The sequence below is a fragment of the Rhodnius prolixus genome, unplaced genomic scaffold (assembly GCF_049639745.1).
Source record: "Rhodnius prolixus isolate KJV_2025 unplaced genomic scaffold, Rpr scaffold_17, whole genome shotgun sequence".
In the NCBI taxonomy this organism is placed as follows: Eukaryota; Metazoa; Arthropoda; class Insecta; order Hemiptera; family Reduviidae; genus Rhodnius; species Rhodnius prolixus.
In genome coordinates, this window is record NW_027411626.1 from 2,548,330 (window position 1) to 2,575,098 (window position 26,769).

The 26,769-nt window shown below is 34.9% G+C and overlaps 1 protein-coding gene across 4 annotated transcripts in view; it reads right to left on the reverse strand.

The window, feature by feature from the left end:
• mtgo (miles to go) overlaps window positions 1-26,769 on the reverse strand; it is a 240,895-nt gene that overhangs the window by 105,227 nt on the left and 108,899 nt on the right. For 2 of the 4 annotated variants that reach the window (XM_074138845.1, XM_074138843.1), the window contains exon 1: window positions 7,115-7,614. The exons of the other annotated variants lie outside the window; for them this stretch is intronic. The gene's annotated coding sequence lies outside the window, so the exon portion shown is untranslated. Of the gene's footprint in view, window positions 1-7,114; window positions 7,615-26,769 lie in introns of those variants that run through there. 4 annotated transcript variants of the gene reach the window in all.

The following is a 26,769-nucleotide window of genomic DNA, read 5'->3' on the forward strand; positions in this document are numbered from 1 at the left end:
CAATTAAATGCCTAGTTATATAATTTAGATTCAAAGAAGAGCTCATATACTATTTGAATATGCAGTCTGATTGGCTGAACACATTTTCTGAATAAGCACTTATCAACAGACTCCAGATTGGACTTGTGCTGACCTCACCATCGGCAAAGCAGATAGAGAGTCAGCAGATAACTTCAGGCAGTCCACAGCCTTTACAAAGTGAATATTCTACCAGGATTTAACCAGGTTAATATAATAATGGAAAAAAGCCTAAAGTAAACGCTAGACTTTCACTTAGCGCTGTTTGTTTGATTTAAATTTTTGAGTAAATTTTTAAATTAAAAAAAAAAATAATTGTGAAGGCGGGGAGCGAACTGGATTCTCCAGTGGTGGAGATTCCAGTGGTCCGCCTTTAGATTTTCTTTCTTTCTAGGAGCTCCATACAACTTATCGTCCAGGTGATAGTCTCTGCAATGACCGGAGGCCAGCAAATTAGGAGCTCTTTTTTTTTTAAGGTCTAAACAAGATATTGAAAATATTTAAACTGTCGGATTTTTAGTTTTGTTTTTGCTGTTATGCTGACATCATACTCTCTCACACACACACGCACCAAAATATTTCTTGTAAAAATTCAATATTAAAACTACAACACGATCGCAACACTTCCGCTTACAATGCAAAGACAAGAAGAACTTGTGGGGCAGATATCAACAAGTAGTAGGAGCGTTGAAGTTCAGTTTTTGATTTACCACCACCAGCAGACTGTGGCCGCCCGCCCAGCCCAACCTTCTCGTTCAGCCAATTATAAATTCATCTTATAAATCTGTTCAGCCAATAAACTAAATTCCCTTTTCAACACCACGCTCAGTGGAATTTACACCATTACCCAATCATTCCGGAAGGTAACTTTCAACATCGGTTAATAAATCAGGTACTTCTAACCAGCCAGCCAACTACGCTTTATATACGTACATAAATTAATTGCTATACCGGAAATCAGAAATTAATACTTTTTCTCTTACTGCAATAAAACAGAAATACTGTGATCAAAATTCGAGAAATACACGAAAAAAATCTGCTGCGAAAACTTACACGACCTTTTTTTTTTGAAATGCAATTAAAATTTTTTTTCAAACATAGAATTTGTACTAAAAAACATTTTTCATCAAGAGATTTTCATGGTAGAGTACACGAAGTACCAAGTTTTTCTCGCTTGCTGCGATTTTCCTTTTCAAAGCTCCTAGAATGTTAGCTTAAATGCAGAACATTTACTTTTTTATGCCTATTATTTCAGGCGAGCTTTACGTCCAACTACCAAATTAGGTGTCGTGAACGGAAGCGCCTAACAAACATACTTTACTAATAAATTTCTTTTATAAACCATTAAATAAAATCCAAGGCCTAGACCCCGGGGAATCGAACCCACTAAACCAACAATACATCTTAGCATTGCGGGTCTAGCCTATAACCGCCAAACATACTTTACTATAAATTTCTTATATTAAACATTAAATAAAATCCAAGGCCTAGACCCCGGGGAATCGAACCCACTAAACCAACAATACATCTTAGCATTGCGGGTCTAGCCTATAACCGCCAAACATACTTTACTATAAATTTCTTATATTAAACATTAAATAAAATCCAAGGCCTAGACCCCGGGGAATCGAACCCACTAAACCAACAATGCATCTTAGCATTGCGGGTCTAGCCTATAACTGCCTAACATACTTTACTATAAATTTCTTATATTAAACATTAAATAAAATCCAAGACCTAGACCCCGGGGAATCGAACCCACTAAACCAACAATACATCTTAGCATTGCGGGTCTAGCCTATAACTGCCTAACATACTTTACTATAAATTTCTTATATTAAACATTAAATAAAATCCAAGACCTAGACCCCGGGGAATCGAACCCACTAAACCAACAATGCATCTTAGCAATGCGGGTCTAGCCTATAACTGCCTAACATATTTTACTATAAATTTCTTATATTAAACATTAAATAAAATCCAAGACCTAGACCCCGGGGAATCAAACCCACTAAACCAACAATACATCTTAGCATTGCGGGTCTAGCCTATAACTGCCTAACATACTTTACTATAAATTTCTTATATTAAACATTAAATAAAATCCAAGACCTAGACCCCGGGGAATCGAACCCACTAAACCAACAATGCATCTTAGCATTGCGGGTCTAGCCTATAACTGCCTAACATACTTTACTATAAATTTCTTATATTAAACATTAAATAAAATCCAAGACCTAGACCCCGGAGAATCGAACCCACTAAACCAACAATACATCTTAGCATTGCGGGTCTAGCCTATAACTGCCTAACATACTTTACTATAAATTTCTTATATTAAACATTAAATAAAATCCAAGACCTAGACCCCGGGGAATCGAACCCACTAAACCAACAATGCATCTTAGCATTGCGGGTCTAGCCTATAACTGCCTAACATACTTTACTATAAATTTCTTATATTAAACATTAAATAAAATCCAAGACCTAGACCCCGGAGAATCGAACCCACTAAACCAACAATACATCTTAGCATTGCGGGTCTAGCCTATAACTGCCTAACATACTTTACTATAAATTTCTCATATTAACCATTAAATAAAATCGAAGGCTTGGACCAGGGGAATTGAACCCACTAAACCAACAATGCATCTTAGCATTGCGGGTCTAGCCTATAACCGCTCGGCTATCATGGCGCCTACATTTACGAGTTTTACAACTCATGAAAAATGGAGATTTTTCTATCGATACCGGAAATAAAAAAAAATTGTAACCGATTTTTTTTTTTTAAATCGAAAATGCCTTCTAAATTTCGTATTTGCATCACCAAGTTTTTTTTTTTACTTGAATAATTCTTCTGGGGAAAAATTCGTTTTTGGGACATTCAACAAACCCCAGACAACCTCGGAGATCATAAGAAGATTATTATTTTTTTTTAATTAGGAGCCGCCATATTTAATTATTAGAATATTCTATAAAATAATAAAGGACATTGAAAGATAAAGAATAAAAGAGAGGTGATAAAACACTTTAATGATAATAATTTAGACTGCAATAAAGAAATAGCCAAAGATGGTCTGGTAGATAACCTTTAGACAGAAATAGAGTTATTGAAAAACTGCAGATATGTTAAATTATTTTCTATATTATTAATAACATTATTAGTATAATAATCATAATAATAATAATGATTGGAACAGAAAGTAGCGGCCAAAAGACTATTGAATATCTGCGACCACTCACACTTCCGGGGACTAAATAGGGAACTTACTACTCATTTCATCTAACAGCGAGGCCATTATTATTTTATTTTTTTTTAACATAACTTTTTTGGTTCTAATTATTTCTATCGTTCAAAAAAAAAAAAAAAGTAGGAGCTCTCAATTTCTGGGATGGAATTCAGCACAATAGAAGAATTATGACGCTAAATCATAGTTCAGTTAATCAAGATAGAAGAGAATGCATTTAGAACAAATTGAAAACTCCTGAAAAGTGTTATCAAAATATCGATTACCTTGAAATGAAACGGCCAGGTCTTGCAGCTGTAATTGGAACTGATAACAAAAATCACGTTACCAAGACAGAGGATACCGTTGCTAGATGAGCCTAGGCAGGAGTGTCATATTGCCTATTGTATTCTGGCCATTATTATCTTTACCAAACTGTTGTACTTTAACAATGGTAACAATAACAAAATCTAATAATAAATTTAAATAATCAGATAAGGACTTTCTGTTCAGCCTATTTGTTCAGGCAGGCTTTAAGTCCAACTACCAAATTAGGTGTCGTGAACGGAGGCTACTAGCAAACATACTTTACTACAAAGTTCTCATATTAACCATTAAATAAAATCTAAGGCCTAAACCAAGGGATCGAATCCACTAACCAACAATACATCTTAGCATTGCGGGTCTAGCCTATAATCGCCTAACATACTTTACTACAAAATTCCTCATATTAACCATTAAATAAAATCCAAGGCCTAGACACTAGAAATCGAACCCACTAAACTAACAATACATCTAAGCATTGCGGGTCTAGTCTCTTAACCGCTCGGCTGGCTACCGTTGCGCCTTATAATTCACAATTACTACATGTAATAACTCCCAAATTTGTGAGTCCAGACGTTGAGAGTGAGAGAAATTCGTGTGGTTTAAAGAGAAAAAAATAGAAATAGGTACACCGAGGGAGAAAGACATTGCGCAATGAGTAGAGAGTGGAGTGAATGATTTACAGAGGGGAGAAGGATAGCAATAAACCTGCAAGAATGCTGCACAGGAGGGAGGACAGCTGGCAGACACGTGTACTCACATGACAGCCGACAAACTGCACACGCTGTAGTTGGCTGCAGTGAACAAACCTACGGCCACAACTCTAGCAGTCTAGCGAAAATTCTAAAAAAAGGAAATTGCTGATACTTTTCTCTTAAGAGGAACAAGTTTACCATCTCGCGCATTTTCCATTTCTTTTATTTTTCCAGCGGAAATACAAAACCGGAAGTACCGGAAATTGGTTATAGAAAGTCGCGCGTGTGTGTATGTGTGTGTGTGTGCGTGTGAGTGTATGGTGGAACCTCAATATTTCTGAGTTGTTTATGAATTGGTTGCGTCATTTATTAAAAATAAAATTCAAAACTAGGGATGACATCATACTCCCCCTAACTTAGACCAACAGCATCCCTTCCACTGCCAGTGCATTGCATAGTAGTGGGGCCGAAACTAGGAAATAGAAACTGTCTACGAGTATAGTTGAATCGAATAATAGAATCGACTGGGGGAAAAAAAACCCATAGTTTTTTTTTTCAAATTGAGCACAATGCCATCTAAATTTAAAAAAAATAACATACATTACTTATCGAAATAATCGATCACAATGCCGCCTACAATATTTGGCTTGTTGTTATAACAACGTAATCCACCCCCACACGAGTAAATGAAAAATAGAAATCTAGTCTGGATACACCCACACAGTTTTCTCCCAAAGCAATGGCTTACTTTTTTCTCACAACACATGGTATTAAGAGAAAATACTGAGCTCGATTGTAATTTTAGATGGAGAAATCAGTTTTGCAAAAAATGGACTCACGTTTTATGGACAATTTTCTTTTAACACACTCTCATTCCACTTTTGTAGAGCTGCATAAATTTTCTTGAGGAAAATCTGACGAAGGATACATCCGGATATGGGGGGAGAGTAGACTTGTCTCTTTCTAAAATGTCGTTCCAGGTATAATTATTAAGCAGAGAAAAATATGTTGCTTATTTCCATGGTTAAAGGAAATCCCTAAACCGGAGCTACAGGTTTTCCACTTTATTGTTTAAATATCTTCGAAAATAATGTAACTAAAATAGTTGAATTGGCGGAAGCATGACGTCACTGAAGTAGGACAAAATCAACGGGAACCTATTGACCACTGTTAAAGATGGTAGAACACGAAAACTTCCCGTAGGATAAAGTCGAAATGATATTTCCATCTAGGAATCTAACAAAACACTTTAGAACACATTATTCGTAACTATATATAAAGAAATCTGAGACTTTTTTTTTTTTGATAGTGGAGCTTAACTAGTCACGACTCCTCCTCCTCCTCCTACAGACCCTGCCGAAATTCACTTAGCTGAAGAGTGTCAAATAAATGTAACATGTCTAGGGAGCTCTGCATGCATAAATATTTGTTCAATATCACCGAGATGCTGCGGCCGTGCAGCATCACAATAACAATGTGGCACCTTAGGGCGTTCAAGTATCTGCAATCACCCTTCTTCAACCACCCTCGGTTGCAGGATATGAAGATATATAGGAATGGGTGAGATTCAAAGGAAATTTTAAAGTTTTAGCTTCTAATCACTTTTCTAGCTTGTTGAACCAGTATTTTATTCTAGAACACATTCACAGGGATACGATAATAAGACGTCTTTTTCTAGCATATTTCCGGGTGGAAAGTCTGGATAGAAGATTCGATGAGATGGCACAGCTTCCTCTCCAAAGAGAAGCCGGAACATGTGATTTTCCTTGGATTTCACTGCCAATCTATTTTGTCTATTAAGGTTCGAGAAAAAATGGTAATTTGAAAATTGATTCGACTATATTCGATTGGGACCACTAAATTTTCTCAAAAACTAATAAATAACCGGAAGTTGAATGTTTATACCAGAAGACTTGATCTTCGCAATCAAAATCCCTAAAACCGGAAGTCCAACTGAAGCACCAACGGACCTTTGTTCAAAAAAACTGCGCGCACAAATTGTACTCGTAGGCGGGCGGCAGCTCCTACAACTTTTCTTTGCAGCATTCTTTCCCAGCAAACTTCAGTTAAGGGCACTTCCGGGGGGAGGGGTGGGGTAGGCTTTTCTCCATAAGGCCCTCAATGAAAAAAGGTTTTGTGTCCAACAAATTAAGGAAGGTTATATTTTTTTTATTGAATATGTGGCGGAAATTCCGAATGTTTTGATGAGCATTCCCTTGTACCGGAAGTACTAGTTTTCTGAAGGGAGTTTTCAATTTTACAAGTGTTTCCAATCATTTTCTTGTTTGTTCTGATGACCCTATTTTTTGGTTCACTTCAACTTATATTTGGAGTAAAATCGATTTAAGAGACTTACGAACGAACAGGGGGTATTCCTTTTTATAAGTACACACCATTTCAGAGTCATTGCTTAGCTTTGCTAGTTTTATAATATAAAGTAGGGGTTCAATATCTGATTAAAATTCCATGTTTGGTGGATTGCAAAAGTGTACCGGAAGTACCACATTTCCCAATAGATTTTTCCACTTTTCCGGATTAGTTTTTCCAAAATTGTCACCAAAATTCTTTCTAAACTTCGTATTTAAATTATAATTTTATTGGAATTTATATCTGAGGTCATTTCAATGTGATGGAATTGAAAATGATCCAGTAAATAAAAAAAAAAACTCGCGAATCGTAAAAATAGGAAGTCATGTGAGTCTTAACACTGAATTTTTTATTAAAAAAAATTAATGACTGAAAGCCACAAAAGTACCAGCATTATTTGAAAATAACAAGTTATAAGACATGGCTACAAAAAAATAGCATACAAAATTCATAAAAAACAATAATTATAAACAAAAAACTTACAATTTGGGGAATAAATATTTTTTATCCTTTTTTTTTCCTGGAAGAAGGAAAATATCTTGATCAAGATGTTGGCTAAGAAAGTTCTTCTTTAATAAAACCAAAAAAAATCCTGGAAACTAGTAACCGCAGAAGCACCAAAACAACAACACTTCGAGTTCTCACTGATAAATTAATATCCGGAAAAAAAAAGAAATTAGCCGGAAAATATTTATTTTAAAATGAAAAAAAAAAATTAAACTTTTGACAAAGATGGGAAGGATTTTAATTTGATTTTAAAAAGTTTCAAGATTGTTTTAAATTAATTAGTAATCATGAAATAAATAAATAAATACAAAAAAATTGTTCAACTTAAAATTAATATAAAACTAACACAGAAAATATTAAATTAATTTCGAAGGCACACCACTTAAAGAGAGAGAGACAGAGAGAGAAAGAGAGAGAGACAGAAAAAAAAAAAACAAAATTAATAAATGACGAGTCAAGTTTAACGGGCCGCCACAGAATGCAGCTAACAGCTGAGTGTTCTGCCAGTGCTACGCACACTCTGACACGGATGGTTCCGACTATGTTCGCCTACATGGTGGGGGTAACCAAACCAGCCGAACACTTGCCGAACATAACCGAGCGCGGGCACGAAGTAGACGGAAAAAACCGAGTATGTAGTTTATTTTGTAAAGAGAGTTTTTTTTTTTTTTTTTTTTTAAGTTTTTATCAAGACTAGATAGATAGTAGGGAGAGGGTCTTATAATTGAAGGGAGAGTGGGGAATCGGTGGATGTGTACAAAGTTCTTGAGTCGGGAGATATTTCTCTGTTTTCCCCCTTTTTTTTTTACCAGCCCTCCCTACAAGAAATGGTGGGGGAGATTATATTTCCCCTCCAACATGCACGCACACTAACATGCCACTTTAGCTTGGCTAGGCTATATTGCTAACTAACACAATGTAAGTTTTGTCAGTTAGTATGTACACAAAGACACACCAACTTGTTGGGTCAATCACACTAAGCCCTGGGAAGTCAATGAACGATGTGCCATACTATCCCCCACCTTCGGCACTAGGCCACAGTCAATGGAGCACACACTCCTTCAACTTCAAAACCTAATCAACATTTTTACCCCTCCACACCCCTCCATAATCAAAGGTGGCCACCCCACCTCAAAAAAAAAAATATATATTTACCCTCCAAAAATTATTATTTAAAAAACTTTCTCCTGCCAGTTATTTTGATTTTGAATTTTTTTACTCGAAATATTTACCTGGTGACCCTCAAGTTCGAAAAACTTGAAATGTGGCGCTTATTTAATGCCTGGTCTCTCCCTACCACCCTCTTCTTCACCACCATCAGCATTTCTGTGTTCAGCATTCAGCCAAAAACGAAAACGATCAAAATTTTATTGTTCTAACATTTCACGGTTCCTAACAAAGTTTGTTCCGTCAAAATACCTCAGAGGAAGTTGCACTTCGAAAAGAAGTCCCAAAATATGAACTTCCTGTATTCCACGTAAACTGTTATTGGAAACAGTATAGAGGGGAATTCAGAATTCTTTCAGGGTAGTTTTAGGGGAAGAAGTGGTTTCAGAACTTAATACTTAAATGTCGAGAATCCTGATACAGCAATATCAGGAGGAAAAAATCTAAAGTTATGCTACATGTTTAACAGGAGTGTTGAAGTGTTAGCCTAATCGTAACTCCTGAATTTATAAGTGTTTCCTGGTTAGTTAGCTGAGATGGTAAAAGGAAGTGGATTAGCCACTCTTACTGTGTGATCTTGGTGGCCCTGCCGGGTATCCCAGCTTTAACCGGTACAACACTTCGTTCAATGATTTTTGGTGAATATCGAGGTGCGGTCTTAAATAAAAACAACTTTTTTGCTTTATACCAACATTTCGGCAACAGTTATGTTGATATACTCGTAGCTCTACATTAAACTTCACAAACTTTTTTTTATAATACCCTGAAGAAGGTAGTAAAAATTACCGAAACGTTGGTATAAAGCAAAAAAGTTGTTTTTATTTAAGACCGCACCTCGATATTCACCAAAAATCATCTAACAACAACGGTCGAAAAAACCATAAACTTCGTTCAATATTTTCAACCAAACTAACCATTAAATCTACATCGCAATCCTCAAGATTCGAACTCACATATTTTGTTTAAACTTAGTCTAGGGGAGTTTAAAACGAGCATTTTCGGTTGCAAACAGGACATCTACAAAGAGAAAGAGCGAGTTAAAATCCACACTCACACGACCTACTCTTGGGCTTAACAGCTTATAGTCCAGGGTCACCACGTGAATTACGGATTCTCTTGACTTTCGACTAATCGAGTTTCCAATGAATTTCCGTTTATGAGTTATGTTCATCCTTTCCACCCCCCATTCACACTCTTTTATAAGCACTTCTTCGAACTCCCTAGGCCAGGGGTCGGCAACCCGCGGCTCGCGAGCCGCATGCGGCTCTTTTATCCAAATTTTGTGGCTCTTCAGTCTGTCCAAAATAAATTGTATATTTCAATTTTATTGAAATAAATGCAAATTTCATTTATTAAAGTGAAGATATTTTTGCAAAAAGAATTTTAAATGTGATGGGTTTGAAATTGAATAGAATTATATTAAAATACAGAACGTAATTATAAAAGACTGCCGCCATTTTCATTCATATACAGGTTTAGTTATTATTTATTTGTTTATTTACTTCGCAATATGTGAAAATAAATATATAAAACATTTAAATGTTATTGAATATCATAAAATAATAATTTGTGAATAGAAATGATCTACAGAGTTCGTTTACACTATCATCCTTGCGGCTCTTGGTAAGATTTATTAAAATTATTTAAGGAGAAATGGCTCTCTACTTAAAATAGGTTGCCGATCCCTGCCCTAGGCGAGCATTTTCGGTGAAGACAGGGTAACAGACATGAAAAGGAAAATGATATAAGAATATAAAATGGAGAGGGATTCCCGATTATCGTTTCTTCTATTTGAAACCCAACAGATAAATATTAAATACACAAATAGTTGGGGAATCGTACATGCTGTTAGACATCTAATGAAATCAAAGAGAGAAAATCACGTGATCAACACGAAGGGAGAGAGTGAGCTGCTGGTGCGCATAATGGCCAGAAAACAGTTAGCCAGGATTTCATAACAGTAATCAATCTGCAATGGCAACATTTACACCGAATACCTCCTCCTCTTCACCTCCTCCTCCTCCTCCCGCTCTCCTACACAACAAGTCCAGTTAGGTGTCCATTCTATGCAGTACGATATTTTGGACAAGGTCGCGAAAGCTGTGTTTGGTTGCTAGGGAATTTTTTCCCTGTTGCTAACCATGCTGGTACTCAATTTCGAAATGCTTTAAAAGCAGAAAAACAACCGTTGTTGCAAATTGAATTAGTTCCACTGACAAGAAGAAACGGTAAAATGCAGTAGAAGTGATTGCATTGTAGTGCAGCACTCACCACCTCGCCAACAGGAACAATATTTACGTAATACAATTTTTTTTTGGTTTCCTTCAAAGGAAGGAAGTATATCAATGCATTAAGGGAAAGGACTGGATCAGTGTTCAGTTCATTGGACGGATATCTCGCATAGGTAGGAGCTCTTTAAGTTTGTTTCACTCGCTACGAACTACTACAGCTCGCTGTGCGGCTGATGGACAACGTTGTCATTGACGACAGAACTTTGTACGGAGTTCGGCAGTGCCATAACACTTCATCTGTTGGCTTAGGAAAGTGTATTCGCTAAGATGTATTCGCAACAACCTACCAGGATTTCATAAACTTCTAGCTAGATTAGATTAGATTAAATTAGGGTGGCCTCAAGGCCTGCGCCACCGCGACCCCTATGGATCTATTGTGGCTCCCCGGCTTTAGAGCTCACCCTCCAGACCCGTCCGTTTAATCAGACTCTTAATTCTGGAGAGTGGCTCCTGGGTAAAGCTCTCAGGCCTTGGTTTTTCCTCCCCGAGAAGTAACATCCTTAGCCATACGAGCCCCTCACACTGACACAACACGTGCAGTGCCGTTTCCTCCTCTTCCTGACAGAACCTACAAAGGCTATCATCTGCCAGGCCCATGCGATGCATGTGCTTTCTGAGCCTGCAGTGGCCCGTTAATAAGCCTACAATTATCCTTATGGCCCCACGGCCTTGACGGATTAATTCTGCGGTCAGTCTCGGCGAATAGCCTCTGATGAACTCCTTCGCCTGTCGCAGCCCAGTGGTGGCAAGCCACCACTCCTGAGCCTTACTCTGCACCCATACATTGATGACCGCAGACTTAACACATTTCGAAACCCCAAAGCAGGGCTCCGGGCCGACGAAGTGTCCCGCAGAGCCTTCCCGGGCCAATAAATCTGCCACTTCGTTCCCCTTGTGTCCTGAATGACCAGGTACCCAATCTAGAAAGACCTTATTCTGGTCACTAATTTCCTTCAGGGCACCCAGACAGTCCCAAACCAGCCTTGAATTGACCTGGTAGGAACTAATTGCCCGTAGAGCAGCCTGACTATCCGAGAAAATTACGACCTTAGAGTTAATAATTCTTCGCCCTTTAATCTCGGTAGCACAGAACCTAATTGCAGCTAGCTCAGCCTGAAAAACTGTAGCTAGTTTTCCTAGGCTAACCGAAAAGCTACATTTCGGTTTCGCCCCGTACACTCCCGCTCCTACTCCCTCCTCCATCTTGGAGCCATCTGTGTACCACATTGAATCTCCCACAACTGGGGGTCCACTTTTCCAAGCCTCCCGGTCCCCTAAAAAACTTCCAGCTACCTGCGGTTTATATTTTTTTCCTCCGGATATTTTGTTTGCGCATGCGCACAACATTCGAAAGAGAGAGAGATTTTCTAAAAAGCCTTTTTTTTGGGAAGGAGGAGACTCAGGGTTCCCATCCCAAAATTGAAATTTTTGGAGAAGACTAAAGAAAATTCGACTTGATCGCAATGCTTTCCTTGCTTAGTCCCACAGGAACCCCGACTTGCTCCTACTACAATTCCTCCAGGTAAGGATTGATAAAAATTTCTCTCCCACTCCGTGCTTCTAAATAGCCATACTAAGTCACACCCACTATCAGCTGATTTGATTTATGGTTCTTAGTTCCAAGGCCAATTTCACTAGTTCCGAGATATTACGTCAATTTATAGAAAGAATTTTATTTTTATTATTATTGCTTACAATTTATTTACAAAGAAACTACAAAGTATTTACAGGAGTACCAATAAAGTAATTCTAGCTCCTACACAGTCTTAGTATTATCATCACACAGGCTAAAAAAACGAAGTAAAATTTTGATTAGAGGTATAAAAATAGAAAGAAATTGTGCACCATCCCCAGACGTTAATTTTCTGTCCACTCTTTCCTTGGTAACTTACTGGGTAACATGTAGCTGGGTCGATGTAGCATTTTCACCGGAAATAAAAGGTTTTGAGATTAAGTTTTGTTATTGCGAATGGAGTTTTATAAGTGTGTCTAGTTCACCTCAACACAGCGCCATAGTTATTGATCGATTCCATGCATTATTATTTCCGGAAGGAGTCTGTTTCTAAGTTGACTAGAACTTAGAATCCGTTGTACGGGATTCAAAACTACTGGAAGGTACGTTAACGTATTTGCCAACTACATCTAGCTATCAGACATTATTTATTTACCAAGCTTTCGACCAAGTTTGACTAGGCCAACTTCAGGATTGTCATCTACATCTATCTACAGCCCTGAGAAGATGACCTAGTTCCCTAGGGCGAAAGCTTGGTAAAGAATGATAAATAAATAAAAGAGAGGGAGGAGAGAGATTCTTATGTTGTAAAGATGTGGTAGGCAGCAGTACCTGGTGGCCATCCGGAGAACTGAGCCAGCTCCGCGAGAGTTAACTCCGCGGAATCCAAACATAGCAGCGCTCTCTGCTGGTGAGTGGCACACTTATACCAGTCCTCTCCAATACACTTTATCCAGACTGGAATGTACACTCTGGTCTCCAGCTAACTGGACATTTCTATTCCATATATTATTAACCAACTTTCCCACAAAATGCACAATGAACAGAAAATTATTTCTAAAAACGTGATTCAAAAACGTGATCATATGAAATTTGAAGATCTAGGTGACCAAATACTCGCACGACTTTTATCTAACCCATAAAAAACCGTACATTATACTCAAAATAATAAGAGAACCCTGGCTTACAGCCGAGAGGTGAGTAAATGACGTGAGATGATGGCGAGAAGAAAGACAGAGATAGCTAGACTAACTTCCTCTTTTACCGCAGTAAGCGAGTCTAATAATGGAAATTAATAAAATCTTATAGGGTGCTTTAAAAGAGGAAACTGGTATGTGGAAACCCTAAAGAAGCTGCACGATTATAGTAAGCATTAGCTCGCCAAATTCTCTTAGAAGACCCTCCTCCAGCTCATTTCCACCCCACTCCATTCTATCTATCCTTATACTTCCAACTTCTAAGACCAAAAAAAAAGTAAAAATGAGTGGATTTAGAAAAAGCTGAAGGAAAACAAAATTAAATGGAAAGTAATCCCCAGGGTGGAGAGAACATCTCCCTCCTGATCCAAACCTGGGCCGTCAGCAAGCTCCTCTATGGGGAGTCCATGTGCAAAACAGCTTCCATTATTAGATATAAGCCTAGAGAAAATGGTCCCGGCTAAGTTAGAGAAATGATCACAGCAAATTGGCTCGACAATTTGGGCAAGACAAGGGAATATTAAACCGCGTCCACTCTCATGACTTCCTCTTACACTCAAGGCTCCCGAACTCCCAACGATTTGAGTCATGAGTCTACCCACAATCTCTCTTAAAGTAGTTTTAGATTTATGTATCTGTAAATATCAGATACAAGTCGCTAGCGAGAAAGTTCCTAAATTATGTGGCACTTCCGGCCAGTCGATTTTTCATGAAGTTGGAAAATTCAGCCTCTGATATTTCCAACTCTTCACTAAATCTCCCAAATCCCTTTGGCTTTGCCACAATAATCGTTCCTCTCGTGAAAAAAAAAAAACTGGAAATCCTCCATGATCTTCCCACATCCCCACAAATCGGGAGGACTCACCCTGCCGAATTGAAACGCCAGTTGACAGCTAGACTTACTGTTTTTCACTAGGTCAACGATCAAATTTTAATAATTAATATTAGATTTTTCCTAGAATATCATATCTGAGAAAACTCGAATTTTGGACAGTTTTTATAAATAAAAATCTTTCGCGCCAACGTTTCGAACTATATTCAGTTCATCTTCTGGGCTGAGATTTTTTTATTTGTATCTATATGCACATATTTTGCTAGAATTATCGAACATAATGTCAACTATTGCGGGAGTCCACTACCATCCTCTATAATCCTCCACTATAATCCTTTAATTTCCTCCACTATTACCCTCTACAATCCTCCACTACATTCCTCCACTACTATCCTCCCCTGCAGTCTTCTAGAATCCTCCACTATAATCCTCTAATTTCCTCCACTATTATCCTCTACAATCCTCCACTACTATCCTCCACTGCAATCCACCACTACAATCCTCTGGAATCCTCCACTGCAATCTGCAATTCTCTCTATTTTCTCTGTGCCTTTCTCCCACACTCTACACCTTAAAACTCTCTCTCAGGCTATAATCTTACAAAATCAAGCTCAACTCCATCTTTTGTTGTGCAATAATTCTAGCAAAATATTTACATATCGTTCGAAACTTTATCGAGAAGATTTTATAACTGGTCCAAACTTAAGATTACCCCCCCAAAAAATAATATATCATCAAAAGTTCTGGTCAAAGAACTGCTTCTTATAACTGACTAGACTAAATCCATCTCACACAAATGTACCTGGAATTGGTAGCGCCGAATGCTCATGGTATGGTTCAAACTTAGCTGCAATTCTCAATAAATAAACTGAAAATTTCAACACCCCTATTTTTCATTCACGCACACAGACTGACTGACCAATTAATTTTTTTTACGATCTCATCGGACCCGAATACAGGAATCCTTTAAGAGGAAGTACAAGTAACAGGAAGTCCTGGATAATATTTCGAATGACACCTTTTCTTTGCGGAAACATGACGACCATGACATCACCTTTAGTGCTATTTTCGCACCATTTTTTTTGTTGACAAATATCTATTTGTAACAAGAAATAATTGTCAAATACAATATTTGTACATATTTGCATAACAATCAACTGTAACTAAACTCAATACATACGCCTTCTAGATAATGAGTACAGTTTTTTCCACGGCATATTTCACTCTTATTATCGTTGTATATATATATTATATTTATGTGACATCTGTCCAAACACTTGTACCAATAAATTAATGTATTGGAGAAGCTTTTTTGTCATGCAAATTAGGAGAGATATTAACATTACATCCGATTGACATTTTTTTTGTGAGTGAATATGGTTCCGTCTTGTTCACACTGTGCAATCTATTGACCCTCTAGAGAAAATTATTCACCATTGATGATGATTACATTTTTGTTTTGTTTTTAATTAATATCTCTCACTTCATAGTCAAGACACTGCGCATTTGTGCTCAGCAAATCTGCGCAAAGGATACCGGAAGTTGGAGTTGGTTAACCAAGAGAAATGCAGAAACTTAGCGAATCCGTTTAATTGATTAGACTGGACGATCTCAGAAAGGGATACTTTTAAACTTTGGGTCACCTTTACGCCCTGCACTTGCGCAGTCGTGGTATCGTTTTCGATTAGAAAAAAATAACTTGTTTTGGATTAGGTCCTTAAAAAAGGGACACCCATCCTATGAAAACTCAAAATGGAGAAAGATTAAAAGGCAGTAATTTTTTTTTTTTTAAAAAAAAAAGGCCCTTCACCTCCATTTGGCCACCACCTGTGGCCCTTACTAGGGACCAGCTGTAGGGTAGGCAGTAATTTATGAATTAAGACACTGTGAGCACGTTAATTGTATTATTAATGGTATGAGCTACTGTTTAGTAATAGGGCGCCGATGCCTGGTCCACTTTATAAACTTGTCCTACAGCCTTCAGCCCTACTCCAGTGTAGCAGCTTCAAGTTAATAGCCTACAATCAAGGGCCACAAGCTACCGGTCTCGCCTTCAGATGCACGAGCCCTTTTAAACAGCTCCGCCCACTATTTAACTATTTACCAATTATGACTGGTTCCAATCAAATGGGCGTCACCAAAAACACACAAATCAAGAATTACAAAGAACCACCACATAGTTTTCCTTTAAAAAAAAAAAAGGTTACCGGAAACTGAATCACGAGCTGTAGCAACAGGTAGAGAGTAGTGTTCGTAGGATAGAACAGTAGTTAAGTCATATTATGCAGTTTCTCTAATTGAAATCACCACATTAATATGGATTTAATAGTGCAACTACTTTTAGAATAGAATAAATATTTATTATAATAAACACATACAACTATACATAAAATAAATAAAGAAGTATAAATGTATAAAAACATTTCAACCTTCTTAACTGAGTGAAGTAAGAGAAAAGTTAGGTGAGGAGGATTTGGAATGCAGGGGAAAAAGGAGAGGAAAAACCTGCAGCTAGTGTAGAGAGTTAGAGTAGGATATGTTTTAGTCTTCTGTGTCTGTATATTGAAAAAGGATCTGTAGGAGGCTATGTCGCGGCATAGTGGATTAGGATGGCAGTCTAGGATGGAAAAGAGTTAGAGTAGGCGATTTTGGATGTAGGAGTGTACCGGAGGATAATGGACGTAGTCTCCGTGGAGTGAGTCAATTCTAGTGCGTCGTGAACAGTCTGTTGCGAGTCTGAGAAATTTGTTCTGGGTTATCTGAATTTTCTTCATGTTGCTAAAAAACAAGTCAGGCTCCCAGGCAGAGCAGGCGTAGAGCAACATCGGGGCCTAATGACTGCTTTGTAGAGGAGGAGTTTGTTTGGCCACAGTCATTTTGGAGTCACGTGGAGAGAAGAGGAAATAATAGTCGTTGTAGTCCAGTTTGCCTGCGTTTACTTTGTCCTGAACATGGAGTAGTGAAAGTCAGTTTGTTGTCCTAAAGTTAGCCCTAAGTACTGAACGTCGGTAGACCACGGAACGAGAATGTTATTACATCTGATTTGTCGGTTAAGAGTGGGTACGCGTTTGGTGAGAAGAGTATAGCGTTTGTCTTGTCGTGGTTAATTTTAATTTTCCATTCGCTGCAGAATTTTGTAAGTCTGTGTATTGCAAGAGTAAGCCTGGTGATGGTGTCCATTCTCCAATATGACGTGTATAAGGCCACGTCATCAGCGTACAAGGGGAGGTTGACATGAGGAGCTTTAGGTAGAGGATTTATGACAACTACTTTTCATATTATTTAATATAGTATTTATTTATTAAAATAAAAATATAAATAAAATACATTTCTGAGTATACAAAATAAATTATAAAGACAACTGCCATAGTCAAAGACCGTCGACGAAATTGTACATACAAATTAATTTTTTAAATTATTCATCTAATCCTAAGAAAACAGATAATTAAAAAAACTTTAAGTAAATAGAAATTTTCACAAAATCATTTGTAAATAATTAATAATATGAACCAAATCTATCGAGTAGTTTACGAGACATTTGATGTTAAAGATTTCACTGTTTCAAACGAAACCAAAATTTAACTCTAAATATCTCGTTTCCTACTCGACAGATTTTTACGAAATTTCATACAATTATAGACAATAGATGTTTCCATATACGGGTAAAATATGAACCAAATCTATCGAGTAGTTTTCGAGATATTTGATGTTAAAGATTTCACTGTTTCAAACGAAACCAAAATTTAACTCTAAATATCTCGTTTCCTACTCGACAGATTTTTACGGAATTTCATACAATTATAGACAATAGATGTTTCCATATACAGGTAAAATATGAACCAAATCTATCGAGTAGTTTACGAGACATTTGATGTTAAAGATTTCACTGTTTCAAACGAAACCAAAATTTAACTCTAAATATCTCGTTTCCTACTCGACAGATTTTAACGAAAATTCATACAATTATAGACAATAGATGTTTCCATATACAGGTAAAATATGAACCAAATCTATCGAGTAGTTTACGAGACATTTCATGTTAAAGATTTCACTGTTTCAAACGAAACCAAAATTTAACTCTAAATATCTCGTTTCCTACTCGACAGATTTTAACGAAAATTCATACAATTATAGACAATAGATGTTTCCATATACAGGTAAAATATGAACCAAATCTATCAAGTAGTTTACGAGAAATTTGATGTTAAAGATTTCACTGTTTCAAACGAAACCAAAATTTAACTCTAAATATCTCGTTTCCTACTCGACAGATTTTTACGAAATTTCATACAATTATAGACAATAGATGTCTCCATATACGGGTAAAATATGAACCAAATCTATCGAGTAGTTTTCGAGATATGTGATGTTAAAGATTTCACTGTTTCAAACGAAACCAAAATTTAACTCTAAATATCTCGTTTCCTACTGGACAGATTTTTACGGAATTTCATACAATTATAGACAATAGATGTCTCCATATACGGGTAAAATATGAACCAAATCTATTGAGTAGTTTTCCAGTTATTTGAGATTAAAGATTTCACTGTTTCAAACGAAACCAAAATTTAACTCTAAATATCTCGTTTCCTACTCGACAGATTTTTACGAAATTTCATACAACTATAGACAATAGATGTTTCCATATACAGGTAAAATATGAACCAAATCTATCGAGTAGTTTTCGAGATATTTGATGTTAAAGATTTCACTGTTTCAAACGAAACCAAAATTTAACTCTAAATATCTCGTTTCCTACTCGACAGATTTTTACGGAATTTCATACAATTATAGACAATAGATGTTTCCATATACAGGTAAAATATGAACCAAATCTATCGAGTAGTTTTCGAGATATTTGATGTTAAAGATTTCACTGTTTCAAACGAAACCAAAATTTAACTCTAAATATCTCGTTTCCTACTCGACAGATTTTTACGGAATTTCATACAATTATAGACAATAGATGTTTCCATATACAGGTAAAATATGAACCAAATCTATCGAGTAGTTTACGAGACATTTGATGTTAAAGATTTCACTGTTTCAAACGAAACCAAAATTTAACTCTAAATATCTCGTTTCCTACTCGACAGATTTTAACGAAAATTCATACAATTATAGACAATAGATGTGTCCATATACAGGTAAAATATGAACCAAATCTATCGAGTAGTTTACGAGACATTTGATGTTAAAGATTTCACTGTTTCAAACGAAACCAAAATTTAACTCTAAATATCTCGTTTCCTACTCGACAGATTTTAACGAAAATTCATACAATTATAGACAATAGATGTTTCCATATACAGGTAAAATATGAACCAAATCTATCGAGTAGTTTACGAGACATTTCATGTTAAAGATTTCACTGTTTCAAACGAAACCAAAATTTAACTCTAAATATCTCGTTTCCTACTCGACAGATTTTAACGAAAATTCATACAATTATAGACAATAGATGTTTCCATATACAGGTAAAATATGAACCAAATCTATCAAGTAGTTTACGAGAAATTTGATGTTAAAGATTTCACTGTTTCAAACGAAACCAAAATTTAACTCTAAATATCTCGTTTCCTACTCGACAGATTTTTACGAAATTTCATACAATTATAGACAATAGATGTCTCCATATACGGGTAAAATATGAACCAAATCTATCGAGTAGTTTTCGAGATATGTGATGTTAAAGATTTCACTGTTTCAAACGAAACCAAAATTTAACTCTAAATATCTCGTTTCCTACTGGACAGATTTTTACGGAATTTCATACAATTATAGACAATAGATGTCTCCATATACGGGTAAAATATGAACCAAATCTATTGAGTAGTTTTCCAGTTATTTGAGATTAAAGATTTCACTGTTTCAAACGAAACAAAATTTAACACTAAATATCTCGTTTCCTACTCGACAGATTTTTACGAAATTTCATACAATTATAGACAATAGATGTGTCCATATACAGGTAAAATATGAACCAAATCTATCGAGTAGTTTTCCAGTTATTTGATGTTAAAGATTTCACTGTTTCAAACGAAACCAAAATTTAACTCTAAATATCTCGTTTCCTACTCGACAGATTTTTACGAAATTTCATACAATTATAGACAATAGATGTTTCCATATACAGGTAAAATATGAACCAAATCTATCGAGTAGTTTTCCAGTTATTTGATGTTAAAGATTTCACTGTTTCAAACGAAACCAAAATTTAACACTAAATATCTCGTTTCCTACTCGACAGATTTTAACGAAATTTCATACAATTATAGACAATAGATGTTTCCATATACAGGTAAATTATGAACCAAATCTATCGAGTAGTTTACGAGACATTTGATGTTAAAGATTTCACTGTTTCAAACGAAACCAAAATTTAACTCTAAATATCTCGTTTCCTACTCGACAGATTTTAACGAAAATTCATACAATTATAGACAATAGATGTTTCCATATACAGGTAAAATATGAACCAAATCTATCGAGTAGTTTACGAGACATTTCATGTTAAAGATTTCACTGTTTCAAACGAAACCAAAATTTAACTCTAAATATCTCGTTTCCTACTCGACAGATTTTAACGAAAATTCATACAATTATAGACAATAGATGTTTCCATATACAGGTAAAATATGAACCAAATCTATCGAGTAGTTTTCCAGTTATTTGATGTTAAAGATTTCACTGTTTCAAACGAAACCAAAATTTAACACTAAATATCTCGTTTCCTACTCGACAGATTTTAACGAAATTTCATACAATTATAGACAATAGATGTTTCCATATACAGGTAAATTATGAACCAAATCTATCGAGTAGTTTACGAGACATTTGATGTTAAAGATTTCACTGTTTCAAACGAAACCAAAATTTAACTCTAAATATCTCGTTTCCTACTCGACAGATTTTAACGAAAATTCATACAATTATAGACAATAGATGTTTCCATATACAGGTAAAATATGAACCAAATCTATCAAGTAGTTTACGAGATATTTGATGTTAAAGATTTCACTGTTTCAAACGAAACCAAAATTTAACTCTAAATATCTCGTTTCCTACTCGACAGATTTTTACGGAATTTCATACAATTATAGACAATAGATGTTTCCATATACAGGTAAAATATGAACCAAATCTATCGAGTAGTTTTCCAGTTATTTGATGTTAAAGATTTCACTGTTTCAAACGAAACCAAAATTTAACACTAAATATCTCGTTTCCTACTCGACAGATTTTAACGAAATTTCATACAATTATAGACAATAGATGTTTCCATATACAGGTAAATTATGAACCAAATCTATCGAGTAGTTTTCGAGATATTTGATGTTAAAGATTTCACTGTTTCAAACGAAACCAAAATTTAACTCTAAATATCTCGTTTCCTACTCGACAGATTTTTACGGAATTTCATACAATTATAGACAATAGATGTTTCCATATACAGGTAAAATATGAACCAAATCTATCAAGTAGTTTACGAGATATTTGATGTTAAAGATTTCACTGTTTCAAACGAAACCAAAATTTAACTCTAAATATCTCGTTTCCTACTCGACAGATTTTTACGAAATTTCATACAATTATAGACAATAGATGTTTCCATATACAGGTAAAATATGAACCAAATCTATCGAGTAGTTTTCCAGTTATTTGATGTTAAAGATTTCACTGTTTCAAACGAAACCAAAATTTAACTCTAAATATCTCGTTTCCTACTCGACAGATTTTTACGAAATTTCATACAATTATAGACAATAGATGTCTCCATATACGGGTAAAATATGAACCAAATCTATCGAGTAGTTTTCGAGATATGTGATGTTAAAGATTTCACTGTTTCAAACGAAACCAAAATTTAACTCTAAATATCTCGTTTCCTACTCGACAGATTTTTACGGAATTTCATACAATTATAGACAATAGATGTCTCCATATACGGGTAAAATATGAACCAAATCTATTGAGTAGTTTTCCAGTTATTTGATGTTAAAGATTTCACTGTTTCAAACGAAACCAAAATTTAACACTAAATATCTCGTTTCCTACTCGACAGATTTTTACGAAATTTCATATAATTATAGACAATAGATGTTTCCATATACAGGTAAATTATGAACCAAATCTATCGAGTAGTTTTCGAGATATTTGATGTTAAAGATTTCACTGTTTCAAACGAAACCAAAATTTAACTCTAAATATCTCGTTTCCTACTCGACAGATTTTTACGGAATTTCATACAATTATAGACAATAGATGTTTCCATATACAGGTAAAATATGAACCAAATCTATCAAGTAGTTTACGAGATATTTGATGTTAAAGATTTCACTGTTTCAAACGAAACCAAAATTTAACTCTAAATATCTCGTTTCCTACTCGACAGATTTTTACGAAATTTCATACAATTATAGACAATAGATGTTTCCATATACAGGTAAAATATGAACCAAATCTATCGAGCAGTTTTCGAGATATGTGATGTTAAAGATTTCACTGTTTCAAACGAAACCAAAATTTAACTCTAAATATCTCGTTTCCTACTCGACAGATTTTTACGGAATTTCATACAATTATAGACAATAGATGTCTCCATATACGGGTAAAATATGAACCAAATCTATTGAGTAGTTTTCCAGTTATTTGATGTTAAAGATTTCACTGTTTCAAACGAAACCAAAATTTAACACTAAATATCTCGTTTCCTACTCGACAGATTTTTACGAAATTTCATACAATTATAGACAATAGATGTGTCCATATACAGGTAAAATATGAACCAAATCTATCGAGTAGTTTTCCAGTTATTTGATGTTAAAGATTTCACTGTTTCAAACGAAACCAAAATTTAACTCTAAATATCTCGTTTCCTACTCGACAGATTTTTTACGAAATTTCATACAATTATAGACAATAGATGTTTCCATATACAGGTAAAATATGAACCAAATCTATCGAGTAGTTTTCCAGTTATTTGATGTTAAAGATTTCACTGTTTCAAACGAAACCAAAATTTAACACTAAATATCTCGTGTCCTACTCGACAGATTTTAACGAAATATCATACAATTATAGACAATAGATGTTTCCATATACAGGTAAATTATGAACCAAATCTATCGAGTAGTTTTCGAGATATTTGATGTTAAAGATTTCACTGTTTCAAACGAAACTAAAATTTAACTCTAAATATCTCGTTTCCTACTCGACAGATTTTTATGGAATTTCATACAATTATAGACAATAGATGTCTCCATATACGGGTAAAATATGAACCAAATCTATTGAGTAGTTTTCCAGTTATTTGATGTTAAAGATTTCACTGTTTCAAACGAAACCAAAATTTAACTCTAAATATCTCGTTTCCTACTCGACAGATTTTTACGAAATTTCATACAATTATAGACAATAGATGTTTCCATATACAGGTAAAATATGAACCAAATCTATCGAGCAGTTTTCGAGATATGTGATGTTAAAGATTTCACTGTTTCAAACGAAACCAAAATTTAACTCTAAATATCTCGTTTCCTACTCGACAGATTTTTACGGAATTTCATACAATTATAGACAATAGATGTCTCCATATACGGGTAAAATATGAACCAAATCTATTGAGTAGTTTTCCAGTTATTTGATGTTAAAGATTTCACTGTTTCAAACGAAACCAAAATTTAACACTAAATATCTCGTTTCCTACTCGACAGATTTTTACGGAATTTCATACAATTATAGACAATAGATGTCTCCATATACGGGTAAAATATGAACCAAATCTATTGAGTAGTTTTCCAGTTATTTGATGTTAAAGATTTCACTGTTTCAAACGAAACCAAAATTTAACTCTAAATATCTCGTTTCCTACTCGACAGATTTTTACGAAATTTCATACAATTATAGACAATAGATGTTTCCATATACAGGTAAAGTATGAACCAAATCTATCGAGTAGTTTTCCAGTTATTTGATGTTAAAGATTTCACTGTTTCAAACGAAACAAAATTTAACTCTAAATATCTCGTTTCCTACTCGACAGATTTTAACGAAATTTCATACAATTATAGACAATAGATGTTTCCATATACAGGTAAATTATGAACCAAATCTATCGAATAGTTTTCGAGATATTTGATGTTAAAGATTTCACTGTTTCAAACGAAACCAAAATTTAACTCTAAATATCTCGTTTCCTACTCGACAGATTTTTACGGAATTTCATACAATTATAGACAATAGATGTCTCCATATACGGGTAAAATATGAACCAAATCTATTGAGTAGTTTTCCAGTTATTTGATGTTAAAGATTTCACTGTTTCAAACGAAACCAAAATTTAACTCTAAATATCTCGTTTCCTACTCGACAGATTTTTACGAAATTTCATACAATTATAGACAATAGATGTTTCCATATACAGGTAAAATATGAACCAAATCTATCGAGTAGTTTTCCAGTTATTTGATGTTAAAGATTTCACTGTTTCAAACGAAACCAAAATTTAACTCTGAATATCTCGTTTCCTACTCGACAGATTTTTACGAAATTTCATACAATTATAGACAATAGATGTCTCCATATACAGGTAAAATATGAACCAAATCTATCCAGTTTCTTTCCAGTTATTTGATGTTAAAGATTTCACTGTTTCTAACGAAACCAAAATTTAACTCTAAATATCTCGTTTCCTACTCGACAGATTTTTACGAAATTTCACACAATTATAGACAATAGATGTTTCCATATACAGGTAAAATATGAACCAAATCTATCGAGTAGTTTTCGAGATATTTGATGTTAAAGATTTCACTGTTTCAAACGAAACCAAAATTTAACTCTAAATATCTCGTTTCCTACTCGACAGATTTTTACGGAATTTCATACAATTATAGACAATAGATGTCTCCATATACGGGTAAAATATGAACCAAATCTATTGAGTAGTTTTCCAGTTATTTGATGTTAAAGATTTCACTGTTTCAAACGGAGTTCAGTTGTCTGTTACGCTAGTGGTAACATCGTCTCTTAAAACATTCATTGAATTACTAGTTTCTAGACTGTTTTGGTTTATAAAAATTGGCACATATATAGATTAATACGTTCTGTATAACATACTAAATTTTGGAAAAAAATTAGCGAGCCGTTTTTATTAAAGTGGTGTTTGAAATAGCTTGCATAATTCTGCACTTGTTGAGTGTATAAGTTGGTTGAGTGGTGGGGCGCACTGTACACCAGGTATTTATTTACTACATAAATATTATAGTATTACAATAAACATGACTGATTTGGAACAGTGTACTGCTACTGAATTTAAACAGTTGTTATTAGAAATAAGAAATAACGTTAATAAGAATAATGATAATATGGTAGAAATTAAATTGGCTGTTACAAAATTAAACGAAAATTTTACGAAACTAGCAAGCGAGTGTCAAACAATTAAAAATGAAAACGTTATAATTACGGAAAAAATCAGAAAACAGGAATTAGAAATAAAACATCTCAGAAATAAGGATAGAGAAAATAATTTAATTATTTATAATTTAGAGGAAGAAGGCAGAGAGTCTTATGAAATTTTGGAAGAAAAAGTAATTAATACGATAGGACTAAAAATGGAAACTGGTATTGACAGTTCTGATGTCGTTCGTGTGGGAAGATTGGGGCAAAAAGGAACAAATCGACCTGTACTTGTTAAGATGGCTACTTTTAAATCGAAAATAAACGTACTGAAAAGTGGCATAAAATTAAAAGGCTCTAATATAAGTGTTACACAAGATTTTTCACCGGAAATAAGAGAGATAAGAAATCGTCTTTTGCCGCACATGATGCATGCACGAGCACTTGGCGAGTTCTCAATTATAAAAGGTAATAAATTGTTAATAAAAGATAAATTGTACACAGTAGAGGAATTAAACTTAAAATTTCAACATGCAGACGAGAAGCATGCGTCAGAAAGTGAATTGGAAGCTTCAGAACGGAGTAGTGTAGCAGAGAAGAGTGCAAAAAAATCAGAAAAAATCAAGGACAAGCAAGAAAAATCTTCATCTAGTCGTGTGCTGAGAGCGAACCGCCAAGATAGAGCAAGAAGGGTGGAGGATACTCCTTCTAAAAAGTAGCAATTATTGACCGGATACTCATCGCAAAACGGCACGGACTGGCAGCTCAACACGGATGATACCCCTAGAAGAAAGGAAATTGGTGATAGTGTCATTGTTAGTGGTGTTCATAATAAAGTTGAAAGTGTCTCTTGTGAAAATAATTTAAGAATTATCTGTTATAATGTAGCAGGTTTAAGAGGTAAAGTCAATGATTCTTTCTTTCTAAATTACATTAAAAGCTCTGAAATATTTATCTTGGTGGAAACATTTGTCGAAGAAAAGGATTTTGAATGGTATAACTGCTTTTTTTGTAATAATTATATTATTAGTTGGAAGCCGGCAATAAGAGAAGCACAATTTGGGAGAGCGAAAGGTGGAATTTTATGTGGCATTAAACGAACAAACGCAGTAACTAAAATTGCTAATTTCATAAACATTTATAATTACAATTTAATTGAGCTGAATTTATTAAGTAAACGTATCTTAGTTGTCCCTATATATATCAGTATAAATTCTTGGATTAACGAATTT